Below are 22,618 nucleotides of genomic sequence, written 5' to 3'. Positions count from 1 at the left end.
GTCATTATCCTCCGGTGAACCAAACTTAGAGAGAAAATCTTTTATTGGACCAACTTCTGCTGATGAGAGAGACAAGCTTACAAGCTTACACAGAGCTCTTCTGCAGACCTGAAGAAGAGCTCTGTGTAAGCACAAAAGCTTTTCAGACCGATAAAAGATATTGCATCACCCATCTTGTCTCTCTACTATCTTGGGACCAACAAGGCTATAACACTGCATGCAATGAGCCAAAATGGCTATTTGAGGCATCACAATTAAGCTAAGGCTCCTGGTGAGTTGGGGTTTGCCCTCCATGAGCTTAATAAAGGCAGGGGGAAGAACAATGAATTTAAGGCTTGCTGGAGGGGTGGGTGGCGTTCCCCTGCTGCAGATCTCTTTAAGTCCACATAAAGGAGGAAAGCACTCTTCTCTCTTGTCAAGGTTCCTCCCCCACTCTGAACTCTAGGGTACAGATGTGGGGACCTGCATGAAAAACCTCCTAAGGTTATCTTTACCAGCTTAGGTCAAAACTTCCCCAAGGTACAAAATATTACACCTTGGACAGGCCGCTACCACCACCAAACTAATACTGGTTACTGGGGAAGAGCTGTTTGGACGCGTCCTTCCCCCCAAAATACTTCCCAAAACCTTGCACCCCACTTCCTGGACAAGGTTTGGTAAAAAGCCTCACCAATTTGTCTAGGTGACTACAGACCCAGACCCTTGGATCTTAAGAACAATGAACAATCCTCCCAACACTTGCACCCCCCGCTTTCCTGGGAAATGTTGGATAAAAAGCCTCACCAATTTGCATAGGTGACCACAAACCCAAACCCTTGGATCTGAGAACAATGAAAAAGCATTCAGTGTTTTACAAGAAGACTTTTAATAAAAAATAGAAGTAAATAGAAATAAAGAAATCCCCCCTGTAAAATCAGGATGGTATATATCTTACAGGGTAATTAGATTCAAAAACATAGAGAACCCCTCTAGGCAAAACCTTAAGTTACAAAAAAGATACACAGACAGAAGTAGTTATTCTATTCAGCACAATTCTTTTCTCAGCCATTTAAAGAAATCATAATCTAACACATACCTAGCTAGATTACTTACTAAAAGTTCTAAGACTCCATTCCTGTTCTGTCCCTGGCCAAGACGACTACAGACAGACCCACAAACCCTTTGTTTCTCTCCCTCCTCCCAGCTTTTGAAAGTATCTTGTCTCCTCATTGGTCATTTTGGTCAGGTGCCAGCGAGGTTACCTTTAGCTTCTTAACCCTTTACAGGTGAGAGGAGCTTTCCCCTGGCCAGGAGGGATTTCAAAGGGGTTTACCCTTCCCTTTATATTTATGACATCTCTCTATAAGAGAGGCTCTTCATGAGCCTTTTTATAGGAAAAATATCTTTTTCCCTATAGAAAAAACTGCATAGCTATACTTTTCACCTCTATCTCATCTAAAAAGAAGGGTAGAGTGGTGCACTTTTTGTAAATGTTTCCCTCTGTCTTCTGTTGAGCTATACAATGTTATCTGCTAATAATATAAACTACATTTTAATAACTCTTGAAACCACACATTAAATCAACTAAATTTGAGTCTTTGGCACTACAGATCTCAATCCACTAAAGCAGATTTGCTCTCTTCCTTTATTTTATTGCTACAAAGTTGAAAAAAATCTAAAAAGAATGTTGGAACAGCATTTAACCCCTATATTAGAGAGTATCATATGTCAGGAGCCTCTTCTCTGATTAAGTTAGTATTTTGTGAAAATTTCTACCCCGACTTCAGATCTAACCTAGCAATTTTGAGACAGATGCTGGGTGGGTTTGGGGTTTTTTTTGTGCATTTTAGAGGAGAGGCAAAATCAGGCTTCTAATGGAGACTCATTTGCAACCAGACCTATGATACAACTATTGTCATTTCATAACTAACTACTAAAAAAATATTTTTTCTGTACTAGATTGACAGCCTGAATAAAAGGACAATGATTTTGGAAATCGGAAGAGTTTCGCAACAAGGAAGTCACAGATGGTTAATGGAGTGCCATGGGGACTCCTGCATCTGGTCCAGCAGCAAAGACTAATGACAGCTTATTCACGGCTTACTTTGGCCATTATCAATGGGGTGGCCAGATTAAGCATGGCAAAAGTCCAGGGACTTCCTCCATCTGCCAGTCTGCCCCTTAAACCAGAGATACGATAGCCAAATGCAATAGTCAGAACATTCTAAGTATAAGAAAGTGGATATTAACCTTAGATGAAGCTGAATATCTAAAGTGTTTATATTCTCCTATGCACTAAGATTTTAATATTACCCTTCAGTAAACAAGTGTCATAAGTGTGGATAATACTTCACAAATATTAAAAGACTGAGTCCCTACCTACAGAATAAACAATAGAAAGACCAACCAGAATTTTACCAGCTGCTTCATGGGAAGAGTCAGGAATATAAATTTTCAAATGTAACTTTCAAAAGAGTCTAAAATCAAACATCAAAATGTTAAAAGTATTTCTTTAATTCATGAAATACCATAGCGTCTAGTTCCCCACAGCCTTTCACCATATGCAGTCATTTACAGTTGAAAGTGAATATAAAACACTGCCATTCTGATGTGGTAGCATTCTACAGTGCTGTAAATGGACGGCAAAACCTGCAAGGCACAAAAGAATCAGACTCCAAGTCAGTAAGTATACTGTAATTTATGAAACAATAAGGAAATATATATGGATTTTTTATAATGTATAAATATATAAAGCCAAATTCTGCTCTTGGTTATACTGGTGTAATGTAAATCCAGATTAACTCCACAATAGTCAATGGTGTTACATCAGAGGATATGAGAACAGAATTTGACTCATAAATAGGAAGTTTTACCTTAATTTTTATTGGCAAATGAAATGAAGTATAGGGATCACTGTACAGGTTAGGACTGGCAATTGATACAGCAGTGGATTGAGATGTAGTGGTTAGTCCATGATGAGCGTGATGATATTAATTAGACCAGAATTAGATTTCTCTTAACTATTCTATGTCTTCCCAGCTGTATAAGCAGGAAGAAACAATTTGCAGGTCATATAATACAGCAGAACTGCTTGGCTTTCAGGTTACTTACATTATACTTAGGTTAAATGTGGTAGTTTTCGTGGTATAGAAATCAACATTAGGCACCTAGATTATGGTAGATTTACAGTAGTTTGGCAATATCCATAGCACTAGCCCCTAGTAAAATTAAGCCTGTCGGGTAATGAAGGAATACCATATCCATCAGAGTAAAAACTATTTGTTGGTGTCATTCAATGCCCAAGTATAATGTATCATGATCTTGTATTTCAGATGAGAAAAGCAGTTTTTATTTCCCCCCAGGGAGTAAAAATTAATTGTGGAGATGGGCATGTTTGCTGGTCTATTAAATGATATTCTCCTACCCAAATATAAAATTTCCCTGCTAGGACTGGTGCCTAAGGGAGTACAGACTGATTCATTACCTGTTGCCCTCAGAGGGTTAATCATTACGACTTTATTGACCACAGCTCTGCTCAGCAAAAGTGCTTATTTGAACCAAGCAATTTACAGTTGCTAAATGCAGGTGAGGGAGCCATCACAGCAACTACTAGTGCGGGCCAGGCATGCTGTTTGTTATCAGAGCACCCAGGCTGTTTCAATTTACTTAGTTTATTTTTAGTGGGTACATTTTATTTTTTAAAGGCCACAGCTCCACCAGTTGTTTGCAGTCTCTCAAGGCTTTAAAGCAGATGGCGCAATCATCCACCTTATGGCTACAGGGACACGAAGTTTCTGTGTACACACACACGCACTTAGCTACAACGCCCATGGAGGTTATGTGCTGGCATGCCTAATCAGCCTTTCAGCATGTATAATAAATACAAAATTGGATGGTCTCTTATGTATTGACTGAGAACATAAGTCATCTGGCATCATCTCTCTTTTGGGTCATTGAGCCCAACTGCAGTTCAGGAAGCCAAAGGCTGGAACAGGAGCATTTTGTGGTCTACAGATACAGCTGTAGAGGCAAAATTCACTTTAAGTAATATTTATATCGTCACTAGAGGATTTGACCATTACAAGTATAGCATGTAGGTTTGTATGGGAAGATATTTGTGCCTCAAGCTAATGATCTCCACAGAGGGATTTCAAAAGCAGTTTATCAATAATAGACCTATGGCAATCACCAGGCAGAATTTAGTCATACAACTGTTTCTTACAGTGCATTTGGGGATGGTTGTTTGGACGGAATAGTCAAATTATTCAGTATGCAATTGATAAAGGCTCCCGCATCTTTTCAAACACAATGTAATGAGGAGTTTCTTCAGGGCATGACTCTCTGTGGTCCGCACCAGAATTTTGTCCCTATTTACACAACATGCTTCATTTCCAGTCAAGGAAGAAAATAAACACCATAGCTTCCTTGCCTCATAAGTGCTTTTAAGGGTCAGGTCACTGTCTCGCAAAGCAGAGTTTGCTAGCTACCTTATTTTTAAATGTGTAAAGCAGCACATTCTTCTGAAGGCAAGAGATGGGTTCTTACACTTGTAGAATAATAATTACGCTATTCATAGGGTTGCCAATTTTGGTTAGATGTATTCCCAGAGGTTTCGACACATGACATAGTCTTTAATTCCTGGAGACTCCAGGACAATCCTGGAGAGTTGGCAACCATAACAATGAAAGCAATGTTAAAGCAAGGTTTATGGGACATTTAACAAAAGACACTGTCTCATGCTTAGTATGAATGAAAGGGACACAGTTTTCTCTAGGTATTTAAAAATGTGCCAACTTTTGATTGTTTTTGTATTGACAAGAGCATTACTGGGTTGGTTTAATCTTTTATTATATAAAGTAAATGAGCATGTGTACGTTAAATGTTATAATGGGTTTGTGTGTAGTCAGTAGTTATACAAGATGAGATCATATTGTTCAGTGCATTTCCAGATCAGATTCTTTAATGGTGTTTGTGGCTCTCACTGGTGCAAAGAGAAAGGTAATCAGTCTGAAAAATACAGTGGTGTTATAGACTTGCTTTGTTATAAACTGTTATTTTCATCAGACGTTACAAATATCATAGGGATGTGTTTGTGAGTTTGCCTGCTGCAGGAAGGTAGAATTTAGCAAAGTGAACCTACATATAGATGTCTTCTTCCTGTTTCAAATCTTCTCCTAAAAGGAAAGATTTGTTTAAACTCTTGCAGATCATTCCCTCATTTTGGACAGTAAAAGCAGAATTTGATGAATTCATTCTACAAAGGCACAATAACTTAGCTCCCAAGACTCTTCTCTCTGTGATAAGGTAAAGGGAAGTAAGTAGATAGAAATATGGAAGGCTCAGGTTTTACAATAGACAACATTACTCTGGCTTCATTTTGGAAAAGTAGACTGAGACTTATTTTTGTTGGAGGAGCGGGGAAAAGTGAGCATTCTTTTGCTGACCAATAATTTACCTCAGCTACAGTATTTGAAATGTGAAAGTATAAAATTCTTTGCTGTTTGAGTACTACTATGCACATTTTAAATTAGGTAGGAATTACTTTTAAAAAACAATGTGCAGTAAGTATTTAACATCTGGATGTTTTAAAACAGATTATATATATATTTATTGTAAGAGGATGGCGAGAATCAGAACCTCAAATCCAAAACTTTTGAAGTTTGGGAAACTGCAAATATAAATCTGAACTTCTTGTCATAGGTGCTGCCAGTGGTTCTCAAACTAGGGCCACTGCTTGTTCAGGGAAAGCCCCTGGTGGGCCGGGCCAGTTTGTTTACCTGCCGTGTCCTCAGGTTTGGCAGATCGCAGCTCCCACTGGCTGCAGTTCGCTGCTCCAGGCAAATGGGGGCTGCAGGAAGGGCGGCCAGCACATCCCTTGGCCCGCACTGCTTCCTGCAGCCCCCATTGGCCTGGAGCGGCAAACCGTGGCCAGTGGGAGCTGCGATCGACCGAACCTGCTGACGCGGCAGGTAAACAAACCGGCTTGGGCCGCCAGGGGCTTTCCCTGAACAAGCAGCAGCCCTAGTTTGAGAACCACTGTGCTAGTCTGACTTTCAGAATCTCTTCTTCCTTGTTCCAGGTTATACACACTCAGTATTTCCAACTGTCACAACTTTATCACAAATCTTACAATATTGGATGTTTTACTAAATGCCTCAGCTCCTGGAGACAAGGGGTTGCATGATTACACGAGTAACTCATCATCTTTTATTTATATTCTTTTTAAAAATAAAATAAAATAATGGTTCTAGCTATCATAAATGTAAAAAAGAAAAGAAAACTTGGTAATGTGACCCATGTGCACTCTAAAGTTTTAAAGAAACAATTGGAAAATAAAAATCATGGAGTTCTTTTTTAAATAATAGTTTAAGTCATTATCATGAATTTTGAGAGTCTGACTGAATCTGTGAAAGTTTGGAGTTGGCAATACAATATCCTAATCTTCTTTCCAGATGCATCTTAATGCATGTCCAAAATAATCGGGTAAAACCTAACATGAAAGATAAGTACATGCCCTTCAGAAAGTGACTTTATGAAAATTTACATTTATTGTTCGCTTGCATAGGGTGATGGGATAGGATGCACATAGCCCACACATAAAATTAGAAAGAGATGGGGTTATCTGCTCACATATGGAAAAAGGCAGAGGGTCTTTCCCTGCCCCAGAGAAAATGTTCAACCTGTCAGCAAAAAATTAGGACTCCCCAGATGGCCTGCATTAAAGGAGGGTTAAAAGAGAGTGGGGAGTCTGAAAGGATGAAAGAGGAAGTGTTGGTTCTCTTCTCATAGCACAGAAAAACAAAGTCAGGAAATTCCCAGACAAGTCCACATCAGCAAGCAAGGTTTAGCTGTGAAGTTGTGTAGCTTGCTACACTTGGGGCTTGTCTACACTTAAAATGCTACAGTGGCACAGCGGCAGTGATGTAGCTGTGCCATTGTAGTGCTTCAGCATAGTCTCCCATCAGCATAGGGAATCTACCTCCCTAAGGCCCAGTCTACACTAACAAGTGAGGTCTACCCAACTATGTCACTCAGGAGTGTGAAAAATCCACATCCCTGAAAGACATAGTTAAGCCAACCTAAACCTCATGTAGACAGTGCTTGGATGACCGAATAATTCTTCCATCAGCCTAACTACTGCCTCTCAGGGAGGTGGATTAACTGCATGATGCAAGAACCCCTCCCACTGCTGTAGTGTGTGTCTACACTGAAGTGTTATAGTGGTGCGCATCTCCAGGGCTACAGCTGTGCTGCTGTAGCATTTCAAGCATAGACAAGCCAGGCAGAAAGAACATATGACTTATCACAGACCTTGGTATTTCTCTCTCCTTCCACCCTAACCCTAGCAAAAGCAAGCAGTACCCAGTTTGGCATAGGGCTCTTCTTTTGGAACAAACAGGAAAACGTCAATCCTGACTTTCCGTGGGTACATCTCCACTGCAATGTAAGCCAATGCTTGAACCCAGGCTCAAGCATAACCCCCCCTTACATCTACACTGCAACTGCACTAACCCAGGACTTGGACCCAGGCTCCCAAGAACCTGTAGGGCTGAACGGTCTGAGGTAGAGTCATGACAGGACCGAGGGTCTGAGCCCTATTTATTTGCAGTGTAGCCACAGCCCCACTTCACTCAGGTCCTGGGAGTCATCTGGAAGCTTCCCACAATTCTATGGGACAACTTCCTTAGGCCTTTCTATTCCAACAATCTGCAATCCATTATACTGAAAACAGAAGCGCCCCCCCCACACCCGCCAGCAAATGGCAGCAGTTTAGGTCAGTGTTAACCAATTCTCTTCTGATCATTGATCTGCAGTCACACTGTTAGAGAACCACCTGGGTTTGCAAAGGAGAGCAAATACAGACAGACAATCTGACGCCACACAACACCACTTTTGCTTAATATCACTGAGAACTGATGTATCCTGTCAGCCATTGAGGGAGCCCATATTGTTCTAAGAAAACAATAGAAAGACATGGACTCATTTCAAGACTATATTAGTACAAAAATGGATGCAAGAGCTATACTGGCATTCCCTTGTCCCTGCCAATATACACAAACATACAAAATGTCATGAAATCAGATTTATGGTCCAATCCTCTACTCCTTGTTCATGCAAACGTCCTTAGAAAGTAATAGGTAAATTTCCTGAGTAAGCACTGTAGGACCAGGTGCTTCAAATAGAACCACAATTTTCTGTATGTTTTGCCTACACTGATCCCTAGGAACATGGCACATGTTAACATGACTTCCTCTTGTTATATGGAGGAGATTAGGAGTATTCAAAAAACACCAGAGAAAATATTCCCAATGTCTGTTTTTGGAAACAACAATAGCTCATAGTCCCAAATTCACTTCAATCCTAAATCTAGTAGTAATATTTGTCTGACTAGGCCTGCAGTCACAATTCTCTCAGTAGAACTCTATATAATTTGCCAACGACTTTAGAAACAATAAAGTCACCACAATTTGGGTGTATAAACATAGATACTGAGAAGTAATTAGTTTAGTTCCTAGCTATACAAAACTATAACTAAGTAAATATAAAAAAGGCTACAGAAATAACTAAGGCAATTTAAGAACTTAGTTATACAGAAGATAGGGAATTGATTCTCTGCTCTCTCATACCAATTTTATGTCAGAAGAATGCCATTAATTTCAGTAGCATTACTCCTGGTTCATAATGCTGTAAAGTAGGAAGAGACTCAGGTTCTAGTTCTGTGCATTTGGAGAAAAGGATATTTAGGGTTTGACTTCAAAAGGAGCAGGACTCGGGGGCTAAAAATAATGACCTTGTCAAGGTGTATACACAGGTTTGAAGAGTATTTTAGAAAGTTTAGATTATATTGCATTTATGTCAAATACAAGAAGTGTGAGGCCCTAAAAGGAATTTACTTAAAATGGCTTTACATTAGTAGCACCAGCAATTAATATGTAGAGTCATCTACTGAAACCAGTTGAACGAGGATGTCCTGCACATTTTTTAAAGTGTTTTGAAGAAAAAAAAAAGTAAAATAAAGGTGCTAATGCTGCATGAGGTACAATCTTCTTTTGAGTCCCACATGTTCCTGTGAGTTGGAGCAGCAAAGTGATGCCTGGGTAATCATTTAATTGCTGTATTATATCTGTCCTCTGGGATACAAAATACCCACATGACTACCTTAAAATGATACATCTATTCCACTATTAGCACGTCAAAGAACACCACCGTATTTTTCCACCACAGATATTGCATGATGCATACCAAAAGGTGAGCCAACAGGTAAATAATGTGTGTGTGTGTGTATATATATATATATATATATAAAAGCAGAAATGAATGACCAGTGATGGTGAATATACAAGCAAAACACAGGATCAAAATATGAGAATAAATTGGTCTTATTGCAATTTGGGGAAAGACTCAGCTTTAAAACCTATAAGTTATTATATACATTTATTTTCATTCGTATACTATCCTTCCCGAGACCAGGGCATCTTATGATTTACTGCTAGAATTCACTGAGTTGGCACATCTCTACATTCACAAACCCACAAGCCTGCAGTTAAATCCAGAAGTTAAAGCATCATCTACAAGGCAAGCAGTGTGAAGTTTGACCTAATTATATTTTATTATCTGAACTCAAGATTTATTAGTAGGGTGCTGAAGATGCACAAATGAACATGTAAAGCAACTCCCACTCCAAAAAAGCTTAAGAAAGAATAATGTCTACTCTGCACATTCCTTTCAGCAGAATGTAAAATACAGACATTGTATGTACCCCTAGCAAAGATATAAATATCAGTGTAGATGATGAGATACCGCTTAGGCAAATAGAGCAAAGACATTTCTGAACCCTGTGGGTATGTACCCTAGTATGTAGCCTTCAGGGCTCTCTACTCACCCTTTCTACACTTATATTTTTAACAGTATAGTGTCCCACTGCCTCCTCACTGCTGGAGACTTTCACCAGTATGGGAAAATGCTCCAGCACTGGGGAAAGATTCTTGCATTTGCGGAGGTAACAAGGAACGACTCTGGCAGTAGGGAAGGCTCTGGTGCAGAGGGAGAGGCAATGGTGAAAGTCTCCGGCAGCTCCCTGCTCCCAAGCCCTTCCCTCGTCCCCCCGAGTCTCTCCCTGACACATGTGATGCAACCTGCTTTTCACTGCTTCATGTAGCTGCACAGAACCTACATGCCACCTCAGGAGGTGTGAGGTGTAAACGTAACCTCAAGACACAGATCACACTCCAGTCCTCTGCCCACTAGAAATATAACATATTTATTACAGCATCCTTCTCCATGGTGACTAGACACATTTTCAAAATTAAAAAAATAAAACAAAACATAACTTATGCATAGGTAACGGGAGAAACATGGTTGCTGCCTACAAGAGTTTTAGCAACCATTTTGTCATATTCTCAGTCAAGAGGACACAAAGCTCCCTTTCCATAAAAACAAGACAAACTAAATAAATATCTTGCATCAGGCCCTTTAGCTCACTAGACATAGGTGCTGGTGGATTTCCAAAAGGATTGCATTTCTGAGAAAGGATCCCTAAATTAAGAAGGCCCTGGAAACTGGTTTTAAAGTGTTCAAAGTCTAAAGAACCAACAGCAAGAAGCTTTGGGCTGATGTATTTAAGTACTGCAACAGTGTGGGGTGAAAGTCTGTTTCTCAGATAAGAGGGTGCCTCTGATATTATACAGCATTGATGAAGTACCTCTGACACAGAGTCCAAATCATATGCATGCTGAAGTGATTGTGATGCCCACATGCTTTACGTTTGGCTATATTTTTATTCACTTGGCCTGGATTTTGCTAATCCATTTCTTCTCTTTAGTAAAGTACATGATGCAATAAGCAGAAAATACCTCCTCAAATAGTAGAATAGTCAGTTGATTGGCTGAAACAATGTAATTGCTTAAGCAATTTCCTTTTCAAAGTACCGAAGTCCTAAAGCTCCTCGAGATTATTTCCAGAAGGGAAGACTGTGTATTGCATTTATAAAGAAACTGTCAGAAATATTTGGCAGTGATATGCCTTGGGTGGGGATAGACTTCAGGTACTAAATGGAAAACTTTCCTGGCTGAGGTGTTCAGTAACATCTCATGTGAAAAGAGACACAAGACAGATTTAAACAGTTTGACTTCTATAAACTAGACTGAGAGTAGGTCAAATGTGGGCATCTCTGGAGCATTAGAAAAATCATTATTTGCATTACTGTATGTAATGTTCCCAGCAGTTATCCCCTGGGTGTTATATTTTTAATTGGCAGAACACTGGACTTCAATCCTGGAGTTTACATTTTATGAGAAGAAGAAAACTGGTAGAAAATAATGAGAACCATTTAAGAGAAGTTCATAACCATCAGGTTGTGGGCTTAGTAATTGTTTTTGCTGTCTGCTATGTGGATGTTCAAAATACTCTGAAAGGGCTTGTGGTCTTATTGAGCCTTTTAGAATCTGATTGGAGACATCCAGGTAAAGCCAGGTGAACACGTATTGTGGTAATGAACTCCTTACAAGAATCTAAATAACACAAGAAACCTCTTCCCATCCTCTGACAAGTCTGCAGGGCATTAGAACCATACCGGAAAGAGTTAAGAGGGTCAGGAATGTATGCTTCTGTGCCTCACAAACCCACCATGCCCAGATGCCAATCATAACAGGAGGAAGGAGAAAAGGGGAAGGAGAGGGAGAAAGTTACAATGTAGGTTGAGAAGGGCTCGTTTCCCTGCTTGTACACTAACAGGAGGAGATGACTTTATCTGGTTTCCTAGAGGGGGAAGAACTTTGGTTCTGGAAAGTACTTTCATCAACAGTGAGGAAGAACATAGCTTGTGACAGGGCCCCAATTGCTCGTAGAAATAGGGGAGATCATCTCTGCACAAATACTGAGGTGGGTAGTTTGCACCTTGATCCAGGAGCTCCTGGGAACTAACCAGGCCACTTAACTTGCACACAGCTGCCCAAGGCCCCTGTAGGCCTTGTGACAGCCAAATAATAGTTGAAGCACTGGTCTGCCCCAGCAACAACCCCTCCACATCCTCCAAGCTATCCCCTGGCCTTAGCTGCTGTACCATGGCCTCCTGCAGGGGGTAGGGTAGAATCAGTAGAGCTGATGTTGGATCTATCAGTTGGGCTTTCTTTACCGGGGTTATTTACCAGGTGTTTTATAGCTTCTTTGCAGCCACTTTGTATCAGTGTAACAAAGTGGCTTCATGGCAATTGTCAATATAGCCCTAGACATTTTATTGGAATAAGATGTGGAGAAGGAAGAGCAGTTGCCAATTGTGTTGCTGATATTTTGCTAATTACATTATCTACTTTCTTATAGGACTGTGTTTGAAAATTATCAAGAAAAGCTTTCTTGTTCTCTTACATGAGTGCACAGCAGTAATGAGCAACCCTCCAAAAGCTTTGATGTTTTGGAATGACATCCAAAACTTTATCTGAAGCTAATTGAAATTTGTCACATCTCAAAATAGGGTTAGATAGCTGAAGAGAGGTGGCTTTCCTGTGAGGATTTTTACTTTGGTTTCAATTGGGTAGGACATTTCACAACACTAGTCTCCCGTATGGTAATTTAGTATATCCAGATACTGTCCCAGCCAAAACTGGAATGTGAAGGTTATCTGCATATTTTTTTAAAGTTAAACTTGAGAAAAAAAAATGGATCTGAACTTTGGATCATGTTTCAGTGCCTTTGTACATCATGAGAAATCATTAAATAATGGGTCCATCCTTACTCCCAATGAATTTAGTGGCAGTTTTGCCATCAATTTCAATTGTAGAGGGATTGAGTCTATCGTTCTACACTCAGCAGTACATTTATTTATCATCCAATAAAGGCTGGAGCCGATAAGTATTGTCTGGATTTTGGATGACTGGGCAATGCAAAAAAGGAAAACCCATTTCTTTGTCTCAATTTTTGTTGGAAGAGGAAAACAAAAGTCTGTTTACTCCAAGAGGAAAAAGATGAATGCAGCAGTTTATAAACCAGTATATTGCTACTCTCCTCTATACCATACATAATTCCCAGTGGCCACATGTCTAGTCTATCATCTTCACCTTTAAATATTCTGGGCCATGTACAAGTGGGACTGCTGATCACTCTTCAGTATTAAGAACAAATGTACTCCTCAATGGAATCAAGCAAATAGTTAATCATCATGCATTCTTAGTAACTGAAGTGGTCACTACTTCAGATCTGGCCAGGAAGTTAAACTTGCACCAATTTATATCAGGAATCTTCAATAATTGGAAGGTATACAATATACTTGGGCTACTGTCCTTAGCCAACTACTGGAATTCATGAAAAATACTTTAAAAAATAATAACAACAGTATAAATAATTCAAGGAATTGACATGGCTTTGTTGTTGCTATAAACAAGTTAATTTTCTAAGGTACAAATCTGCCAAGGAAGGACAGCCAACTAAAAGAAGTACTTTGCACTATCAGCTGTTCTGCAGGACCTTGCTGATGTACTTTGTGCTCCACAGACCTGCATCATTAATTATTGTACAGAGGAAGATTTGTCTGTGCATTGTTCTACACCTCAGCATATTCAGTGTTTTTGCAAAGCAGTAGCATTTTGTTGCCTCTGTTCTAGAGGTTTGAAATTCAAGTCAATCCACAATTTGTAAAAGCTTATCTCCAGACTGTCCTTCTACACACTTTAATAGTATTTTTCTTCATTATACACAGTAAAGTATTTTTTCCTTCTTCATGTATTACAGCTGGTCATGTTAGTTGGATGGAATAACTGTAAATATTGGGAAAAAAATTTCATTGCAGGATTCAACCATCTGATGACCAACTAAAGTTCATGCACTTTGAGTTACAAGCTTTTTCAATACCTTATATCCACCACAGAGCTTAACTAGGGGGCACATTTTACAACTGAATCTGCACAGGTGGATCCTTGTACCAATATGGAGGCTGATTGAACACACCTAGTTTCGGCATTGGTGCTGCAAGAGTCCATCCACATATCTGACTGCAGGATCGAGGGCTACATACACAACAATACAGAACAGGATGGGGGTATGCATATATTTACATACAAGATGATATGAGGAACAAAAGGTAGAATTAATATAAGCATTGGCTTATTCCTGAGCTTCTCAAGCCAAGGGTTGTAAATAGCTGTCAGTGAGTCCTGATCTGTCCTTTTCATATTGATAAATAGGATGATAAATAGGTTGATCTGAGGTATCTGGGAACAGGGGTCCCAGCTTTAATTATTTTTTAATTTTTAAAAGAAACTGGAAAAAATAACAGCAACAGACCCAGCTTCATATGCATAATATAGTTGATATCTTAAATCAGCTCTATTAAAATGAGTCTAACAGTTTTCATAATATTTAAGTTATTCTTGTAAACTTCTTACTTATAGCAATGATAGTCAGAGACACATGACAATCTTCCCCCGCATTGACTCCAAGAAAGCAGAAAATGGGAAAAAATGTTTCCTGTTCAGCATATCCGGAGTCTTATTTGGAGACATGTCTGAATAATTGTTTTATACATCTTTAAACATTCATCAGTGACAAATCTTTTATACATGCTTAGCAGAGCATCCTAGACTGTTGCAGGTTTCATTAGCTAAAGTTTCAGAGTGACTTCTGTTTATCATAATACCACCTTACATTTACACAGTAGTTTTCATTCAAAAGTAATTCAAAGTGCTTTACATAGTGTGTGTATTTAAAGGATAAATTCACCACCTAGTAAATTAGAGACATCTCTGCAGTGGAACACAGTAGACACTGTGACAAGAGCTTCTATGTGAGATTGTGTGTGTGTGTGCGTTTGAAGAAACCTCATTGATTTTGGATAAGCAGAGCATAATTAAATTATACAGGATTTGTGGAGAAGACAGTGAGCTTGGGGTTAATGCACTACATTCTGACTCAAGGGTTCTGGCTTCATTTCCTGGTTCTGCTACAGACTTCTTGTGTGATCTTGTTCATGTTAATCAATCACTCTGGACCTCAGGTCCCCATCTCAAAATCATACTTCCTTTCTCTCAGCCTTTGACAGTCTTGCCTCCTTAGACAGTACGATCTCCAAAACAAGGACTCTCTCTTGCTGTATGCATCTATAGCACCTAGTGCACTGAGTTCCCAATCTTGGTTGGAACCACTTGGTTCAACTGTAATAAAATGAATTGCAGCCCCTCCTCTCAGAATGCAGCACATCATCTCACAGAGAAAACTGCAAACAAGCAAGCATGTGATCATTGTGATCTTCAGGAAAATATAAAAGGAAAATGACTATTGTTTCCATTTAAGATGCAGTTCTGGGCAGGGACATCTTTTTGCTATATGTGTGTAAAGTGCCTGATCACTGACTGTGGCCCCTAATTCCTACCAAAACCACAATACTTTAAAGGTTAAGTTAGCTGTATCGTAAAAGATGAGATGATTTTGGCTAATACTCCCATCTTTATTCACATTGAGTAATACCTTACTCTGCGACTACTCCTATTGTCTCGTTCAGCTGGGTAACTTAGGCCAGGTCTACACTAAAAAGTCAGGTGGGACCCAGCGAGGCAGATCAGGGGTCTGAAAAATCCACACCACACCCCTAACCAACATAGTTAAGCCAACCTAACCCCCTATTTAGACAGAGCTAGTTCAACAGAAGAATTCTTCAATTGACCAGGCTACTGCCATTTGGGGAAGTGGATTAACTACAGCTATAGAGGACCCCTGCCATCTCTGTAGTGAACACCTACACTCAAGTGCTACAGTGATGCAGTTGCTATGGTGCAGTGGTTTAAGTGTGGACATAGCCTTATTTGTGTAGGAAGATACAAAAATAGCAGGAATAGGAGAATCCCATCTTTTATAAGTATGCTGAAAGTAACTTTGAGTGACTCATACTCAGAACATCCCAGTTTTACAAGGTAACTTTTGTTTTAAACAGAATTACAAATTTCAAAGCTTCTGTAAACCAACCAGACTTGGCAGGTTACCTTGTCCAGTAAGCAAATATATTCTATTTCAAAGTTAAACAGTTATAAAAATAACTCTTTCAGAAGTAAAATAATGGAAGAAGGAGGGAAATAATTTTCTGCTAGTTTTGGCTCACATTTTTTTTCCAATTTCACATTGTGTCACTGTTTTTAGTATATGCATTCCCTTGAGCCTCTCTTCTCATGTTTTAGCAACAGATCACTTGGCAATAAGAATCATAGAACTGGAAGGGACCATATCACTTGGCAATCATAGAATCATCGAACTGGAAGGGACCTCAAGAGGTCATCTAGTCCAGTCCCCTGCACTCATGGTAGGACTAAGTATTATCTAGAGCAGTGGTTCTCAAACTAGGGCCACCACTTGTTCAGGGAAAGCCCCTGGTGGGTAAGACTGGTTTGTTTACCTGTCGCGTCCACAGGTTTGGCCAATCACGGTTCCCGCGGTTCGCTGCTCCAGACCAATGGGGGCTGCAGGAAGGGTGACCAGCACATCCCTTGGCCCACGCCGCTTCTGCAGCCCCCATTGGCCTGGAGCAGCAAACCGTGGCCAGTGGGAGCCGCTATCGGCCGAACCTGAGGACACAGCAGGCAAACAAACTGGCCCGGCCTACCAGGGGCTTTCCCTGAAAAAGCAGTAGAACCAGTTTGAGAACTACTGATCTAGAGCATCCCTGATAGGTGTCAGTCTAACCTGCTCTTAAAAATCCCTAATGATGGTGATTCCACATCCTCACTGGGCTATTTATTCCGTACTTAACCACCCTGACAGGATTTATTTTCCTAATGTCCAACCTAAACTGCCCTTGCTGCAATATATACCCATTGCTTCTTGTCCTATCCTTAGAGGTTAAGGAGAATATTTTTTCTCCCTCCTCCTTGTACAACCTTTTATATACTTGAAAACTGTTATCATATCCCCTCTCAGTCTTCTCTTTTCCAGACTAAACAAACCCAATGTTTCCAATCTTCCTTCATAGGCCATGTTTTCTAGACCATTAATCATTGTTGTTGCTCTTCTCTGGACTTTCTCCAATTCATCTACATCTTTCCTGAAATGTGGTGCCCAGAACTGGACACAATACTCCAGTTGAGGCCATATCAGTGCAGAGTAGAGTTCAAAGATGGCATTTAAAAGAAAAATACTACTTTAATCATTCATTTTGAGAAAAATCTTCCAGTCAGTATATTTTTTCTCTACCATATTTGCCTAAATCAAGTAGAAAGATTTTGTTTCTAGGTTTTGGCACTGAGATTTATGAATGAGTTTTTCATAACCTTTGGACTGCTCAATTTCAGTCCCCAGAGCCACCTCTGATACTGTGCAACTGTGCTGAGGAAGGTGTTGAGGAGTGACCTCCTGCATGGAGGAACTGTGCAGCAAATCTGTCGCCCAATAGAATGTGTGCAGCTAATGTGAGGGATCCCTCAGTACAGAGAGGAAAACAGTGCTAACCACTGATCGCTCTAAGTATACTTATTGGTATAACCTTCATTGGAAAATATTTTCACTAGTTAAGCTCACTCTGTTACTTTTCATCTAAATGTCAGCTGCCTTGCATTGATGTCAATTTGCTGTGTTAAATAGTGCTATATACAGAAATATATTGCAAATATACTATATATATAGTACTATATACAGAAATAATATTGCAAGTAATACTCAAGGACACTCCTATGGAGTAGTATTTTATTCCACTTGATGGGTGGCTTCTAAAGTCAGCTAATACTCAGCATGACCAAGAGGTTCAGAATCCAGTCAAAAGTGACTTCAGTGAGATTACTCACATGAGTAAGTGTTTTCCGGTTTAGGCTGATAGGGAAAAAGGGAAATGAAGGGTGTAGCATTTGCTCTATGTCTCATTTCAAACAAATAGCATCCACTTTAAAAGTTCACTGATATCTATTCTCTCCTTCCACAAGAATGTTGCATGTCTGAAGAAACTACATATTCCATATTCCAAACAACTTAAAGGTTCTTATCAGGCAGCTCAGTCAAATATGAGTCTTTCGCTAACCATATCAGAGCACTCATCAACTATTTCTTTTCATGACAGCTCCCAGGAAATGTTTCTGGAATGAGCAGATATGTAGCATCTTTTGGACATTTATAGCAACTAATATTAAATGCAGTTGTCTTATTTTTCTTGAAAGTGTTTCCCTACACACACTGGATGGACAGCTGGATGGATAGATGGATGGACACACACAATAAATTTAAAACATTGTTGTATAAATCAGCAGCATCATCAGGACTAGCCTCTCAATCATCTGCATGCATACAAAAAATCAATAAATATTTTCTGGTTGCTCTATCTGATTAAAATAGTTATATGTTCAGAATAAACTCATTCAAGCAGAATGTATTTAAAAACGGGTAAAGGAACCAATAGCATCTGTCCAACATGGCCTGCTGTGTGAATAGTATAGGAAGAAAGGGCCCCCTAATGGCTTCAAGTTATCTGTGAAAATAAATAGATTTCAGTTTCCTGAGTTCCTGGTTGAAAGCAGAAGCAAAATGAGTTTCTGAATGGCAAAAAATTAGTAATTTGGGTAAATGGTTGATATTATTGAACCAAAGTGTGAATGGAGTGACCAGTCAAGATTCTCTGTGCTCAAAAAGTCAAAGGAAATGAACAGTTTAGACTACATAAATCCAGCTTGAAATGAACATCTGTTTAAGAGGTAAATTCAATTATTTAAACCTGGGACTGAAAAAAGTGAACCCTTATGGTGTAAAACTTATGCACAGACGCTATCAACACATTTAAATTTAACAATCTCAAAACCTAAAATAACGTGAAGGTTTTGGATTCTCCCCCCCTCGCCCTTTTTAAAGAAATAATCATTCAAGCTGAGTATCGCTAGTAGAAAAATAAAAGTCTTGTAATTTTCTTTTAGAATTTCATGATGAGCATCTAAGTATTAATGTTTTTAGATACTTGTTTGTCGGGGGCTTATTGATATTATACCCCTTTGATGTAAATTAAAACTGATGCTTATTTTGTAGTTTCATGGCGGGGGGGGGGATCCCATTGAGGGAAACAACCAAGAACAATCAGTGATTCCTCTCTTTCATAAGTGGTACATTTAAAGAGCACAGGTTCAATAAGCAAGCATGTCTGCACAGATAAAAGGGAGAGGTGAAATGTGAAAGCTTTCCCATAGCTCTTAGTCAAAGCTATGCAAAAGAAGTATTTGTAAATGTTACCCTCAGTGCTACATATTTAAAGAGACAGGCATGCATTTTCATAGGCGCCTAAGGGAGTTAGGAATTCGGCTCCTAATGAAATTCAATGGGAGTTGGGTGGAAAATCCCAGCCCCAGCTAATATACTTGCTAGCTCTACCCCCTTCAGTACCTGACACATATACTGTGCTCTGTTAACATTGTCAGTAGATAAAATAGAAAGCATTTCTCTCTCTCTCTCTCTTACTTTGGGCTGGATTCTGACATTTACCTTGTACAGTAATGTATTCTGGCCAGCAGTCTTATTTATTCTATTGGGACTGTTCATGTAGTGAGGCCCTATTCAATGCACGTAAATGCGGCAGAATCTGGCCCTAAATGAGTCCGCTGTTAAATGTGAAGAATATCACTGGAGGAAAGGCTAGAATTACCTATATGCATAAATTGTGTTTATCAACTATAGAAAGACACTGGGACTACTTAACTACACTATGTAAAAACAGAAAGCTGAATACAATAGGCAGACAGTGCTTTTTTTTTTTTAAGGCTGGTCAGTTTGCATTTTTACTTTTCTAGCAATTTTTTTTCATAAAGTATATTAAAAATGAACCCAGATACCTTGCTCACCCATTCAAGTATGCACTCTACTAATGCCAAATTCAAAAAATTATCTATGACCATATTTCCCTACATACCAGTAACTAGTTTTTAATTAATATTTAAGGTCTACAAAATATGAAGAGTGAACTGAATAATTATGAATAAGGTATTTCATGTTACTTTTGGAGATTTTGTAGTTACCAGGTGAAATAATATTATTTAATACTTTAATGTTGCATATACAACATAGATAAAATATTTTGGGGGAGGAAAAATGTAATTGCAGCATATCCACTGATGGTTTGCCATCACCAGGGGTAGACTGCAATGTAGGGTTTAAAAGAACAGAAATTTTAGGATCAGTAACCTCCTGTAAAAATTCCTTAACTTGATGACCCATAGGAAAGTTATTCCTGGTTGTGAGAATAACTGCTCAAATGCTTGGATTAATGTAGTGACTACTCCACTTTGCTCAGATAGAAAATTGAAGTGGCTAGAATACAAAACATCCTTTTGGCTGGGATCAAGAAGCAGAAAGCACAAACAAACTAAGATGAAAGGTGATGCAAATCATCACAGTTAAAAAGAATATGATATGAATGCCTTTTGTTTGAAGTCACAGTGCTGTCTTTTCAGCTTTACTCTCCTGTCACCTATAATCCCAAAGTCAATCATCTTCCTGACTGCTGCATAGCCTAAAGCTCAATTATTTCTTTTCTAACCTATCACCTTCCATAGAGGTAATGAAACTGTTTCCCACCAAGTTGAGGGATGTAATGTCTGAAAAGTTTACGGAGAACAAAAGATGCTTTAAGGGAGGGGAGTGTCAATGTCACATCAAAATAGGCAATCAACTCGATAAGACTAGTACATCAGGCACAGAATAACTGAACATCTGAAGATTCATGTTTCAGCTCCTAAACCTTGGTATTTTCTTTTCAAGCAGAACGTTAGCTATAATTACCATATCTCTAATAAGATGGCAGTATAATGCCATATCATTTAAGACAGATCATGTTTGTGCAGCAGTGGTTAGCTTACCGTCAAAAGACAGATTTTGTTTTAAACTACTGACAAGCACTGTGAAATGCTCCCGTGAAATGACTGCCTTACCTGGCTGCACAATATGAATAGCCAAAAATTTACTGCCCTAAATTGCTTAGCATTTGTGGAACAGTTTACATTATAATATTGCACAAGTAGATAGAAAAATGTCATTGCTACCCACTTCATTTTCACTTAGTTTGGGCAAAAGTATAATCAACATTTTTCACAATCCAGAACTCCTTCCTAATTCTCTCTGTGCATGCATAGTATTTGATACCTATCCATCTGAGAATGAGAGAAAACTATATGCAATAAATACATACTGTACATGAACCCAAAGCTCATAGGTATTTTTTAACATGCAAGGTATACAAAAGAATAAGGCATTTTTTTTATTAACTGCTGAGAAAGGAGAAAGAAAATCCTTACCTGGAGGATCAAACTGTGTATATTATCAGTGCTGTGTGGGTTTAGTGGGGAGAGGGCGAATTTTTGTTTTCAATAATGAACCTCTTCTTCAGAGATGCAGATTGTTAAGAGATAAGTAAAATGAACTATTCCAAGGTCCAGTCTATCATCGCTTGCACAGACTTGAGGCTAGCATCCTCTCATGAAGGAAGAAGGTAGCTCAGTAAGTTGTCCACTGAGGGAGCTAGGTATCAGTGTTATCAGGCACCAGCAGTCACATACTGATGCTATAGTACATACTCTCTCCCTCTCTTGCTCTCTCAGCTCTGAGTCTAAGCTCCTTCTGCTGCTGTATAATCAATCTAGCCTGTCTGAATCTAATAGGCCTCTATTTAACCAGCCAATCAATAGAAAGGATTCCAGTGCTGGTCCCCAGGGTCTTTTCCAGAAGTGGTACAAAGTATAAGAGTTTTGGCAGCAGTTTAAACCAAGTATTTTTCAATATTTTATCTCCCTTAGAGAGAGAATGTTTAGGAGACCCCAGCTTCAAAGCTAGTCTTGTCTCTGTGCTTTCTCATGTGAATTATATAAACACACACACACACACTGTGCTGCTGTAGCATTCTGAAACCTTCCCCTCTCTTTCCCATTTTCAGTGTTTCAGAATAGAAATGCCAGAGATGGATCTGAACAGCAACCCCCTGATCAAAGCACTTGAATATTAGGGTGTTTAAAATCCAGTTCTGAGTTTCGGAACTTGGGACTATCTCTAGTAAATACAGAAAAGTAAGTAAGTATATGCTGACTAGAAGGGAAACATGCCTTGCAGTCTTATATTTATATCCCTCTGATTTTGAACCAGGATCCTTTCTTATGCCCTTCATACTTCCATTTGTTTTACAGCCCCTAACAATACCCTACAGAAGCTTACAAGTAAAACCATTGGGAGGGTCATTGTGCACTGTGCATAACTGAGCATTGTATCACCACAAAATTCTTTAGCCTGAATAGTTCTACCACTGATTTTGGCAAACTTTACAGAAAAATGGGTCTGCAAGCTGGTGGTTCTGGTTCTGCTTTTGACCCAGTTTTCATTCTGAAACAGACTGATGGGTAGCTGCTGCCATGCTTCTAACTCCGCAGAATTGGTCTCATTGACAATAAGGTGATCCCACACCTCGTCATGTTGACAGTACCAGAGAAGCTGCTGTCTTGCTTACAACTACTGACAATTACTGCTCCCAGCAGACATTTAAAAAAAGAAGAGCCTCCTAGTGAGCAAAAACAGACAGTGTGACTTCTCAAACCATGTTGCCCTATTCCAGGACTACGAAGCATTTGCTGACCCAGATCTTTCCAGGCTGAGTCACAGTATATGCGCATGCAACTGTGCATACATGCTCCCACATGAAACTGACTTGCAGTAAAAA

General features: G+C 39.3%; 1 protein-coding gene across 2 annotated transcripts in view; it reads right to left on the bottom strand.

Moving 5' to 3' along the window:
• The window catches only part of CDH18 (cadherin 18), an 839,398-nt gene extending 817,898 nt beyond the window's left edge, over positions 1-21,500 (bottom strand). For both annotated transcript variants that reach the window (XM_073332278.1, XM_073332279.1), the window contains exon 1: positions 21,210-21,500. The gene's annotated coding sequence lies outside the window, so the exon portion shown is untranslated. The remainder of the gene's footprint in view (positions 1-21,209) is intronic.
• Between the last annotated feature and the right edge of the window lie 1,118 nt (positions 21,501-22,618).

This window comes from Lepidochelys kempii, chromosome 2 (assembly GCF_965140265.1).
Source record: "Lepidochelys kempii isolate rLepKem1 chromosome 2, rLepKem1.hap2, whole genome shotgun sequence".
NCBI classification, from domain to species: domain Eukaryota; kingdom Metazoa; phylum Chordata; order Testudines; family Cheloniidae; genus Lepidochelys; species Lepidochelys kempii.
The sequence above is the reverse complement of the archived record's forward strand: the minus strand, read 5'-3'. Positions and strand labels throughout refer to the sequence as shown.